This window comes from Nicotiana tomentosiformis, chromosome 6 (assembly GCF_000390325.3).
Source record: "Nicotiana tomentosiformis chromosome 6, ASM39032v3, whole genome shotgun sequence".
Lineage (NCBI taxonomy): Eukaryota > Viridiplantae > Streptophyta > Magnoliopsida > Solanales > Solanaceae > Nicotiana > Nicotiana tomentosiformis.
The window spans coordinates 14,076,750-14,078,777 of NC_090817.1; positions in this window are offsets into that span (position 1 = coordinate 14,076,750).

The window sequence follows — 2,028 nt, forward strand, 5'->3', positions numbered from 1 at the left end:
AAAATTTAATTTCAAATAGTGACCGAATGTCGAATTATGTGAAAACGACCCCGGAATAGAAATTTGATGATTCCAACAGCTCCGTAAAAATCCGACAACCCATTCAATTACGAGTCCACCAATACCAATTTTACCAAATTCCGATAATAACTCGACCTCCAAATCTTAAATTTTCGTTTTTGGAAGATTTTGCAAAAATGTTGATTTTTCTATCATAAATTCACGGATTCATGATGTAAATGAGTATGGAATCATGAAATATAATTAATATAGGATAAGGAACATTTACCCCAATATTTTTTCCGTGAAAATCGCCCAAGAACCGTGCTCCAAAAATCCAAATGAAATGAATGAAATGATCATTTTTTGTCCTTAAGTTTCTGCCAATCCGTCACTAAAAGTCCATTTTCCGTCACTAAATATCCACCAGAAACTGCTCTACCAGCCTTCCTTCAATTGATCATAACTTCATGTCCAAATGTCCAAATGATAAATAGTTTACCTTTCTGGAAACTATAATCCAACGACTACAACTTTCATGTTTTAAAAATGTTCTTATTCCTTATGAATTGCGAGATATAAGCTTCCAAAGTCGGCTCCACGCATCAGAAATATTTGGCGAAACTGCTCTACCAGCCTTCATTCAATCCATCATAACTTTCTGTACAAATGTCCAAATAATGAATGGTTTAACTTTCTGGAAACTATAATAAAACAAATGCAACTTTCACGTTTTGAAAATGTTTTGATTCCTTATGAATTTCGAGATATAAGCTTTCAAAGTTAACTCCACGCACGAAATTTCTGCAACAGAAATTTCCAGCACTCTTTGTCCGAAATCCATTCCGTTTACCTTTCGAAATCCACCCGAGACCCTCGGGACCTTAACAAATTATTCCAACATGTCCCAAAATACCATACGAATTTAGTCGAGGCTTCAAACTACATCAAACAACATCAAAACGATGAATCGCACCTCAAATCAAAATCAATGAACTTTGAACTTTCAAATTCTATATCTTGTGTCGAAACACATCAAATCAATTCGGAATGACTTCAAATTTTGTACACAAGTTATAAATGACATAACCGAGCTATGAATATTTTCAGAATCGGATTTCGACCCCGATATCAAAAAGTCAACCCCTCGGTCAAACTTCCCAAAAATTCAACTTTCGGCATTTCAAGTCTAATTCCATTATGGACTTCCAAATAAAATTCCGATCACGCTCCTAAGTCCAAAATCACCATACGGAGCTGTTGGAATCATCAAAATTCTATTCCGGGGTCGTTTGCATATAATTTGACATCCGGTCACTATTTGAACTTAAACTTTTAATTTTTCATCAAAATTCCATATCTCGAGCTAGGGACCTTGGAATTTTATTGCGGGCATACGCCTAAGTCCCCAATCACGATACAGACCTACCAAAACTGTCAAAACACTGATCCGAGTCTGTTTGCTCAAAATGTTGACCAAAGTCAACTCAGTTGAGTTTTAAAGCTCTAATTCACATTTTAATTCATTTTTCACCTGAAAACTTTCCGAATTGTTTTTTACGGACTGCACACACAAGTCGAATAATGGTAAATAATGCTTAGATCACATAATTAATCATTAAATTTAAAGATGACATTTTGGGTCATCACATTCTCCACCTCTAAAAGAAATGTTCGTCCTCGAATGGAGTTAGAAAAAGTACCTAAGCTGGTGAATAAGTGTGGATAACAGCTGCGCATAACATGCTCGATCTCCCAAGTCGCCTCCTCGACCAGATGACCCCTCCACTAAACCTTCATGGAAGCAATGTTCTTTGACCTCAGCTTTCGAACATGCCTATCCAAAATAGCCATTGGTTCCTCAACATAAGATAGATTCTTCTCCAACTGAACCGAACTGAAGTCTAGCACATGAGACTGATTGCTGTGATATTTCCAAAGCATGGAAACATGGAAACATGGAATACCGGATGACCGGCAAAGATACTAGGTGGTAGTGCAAGATTGTAAGCCACCTCTCCAACTCTC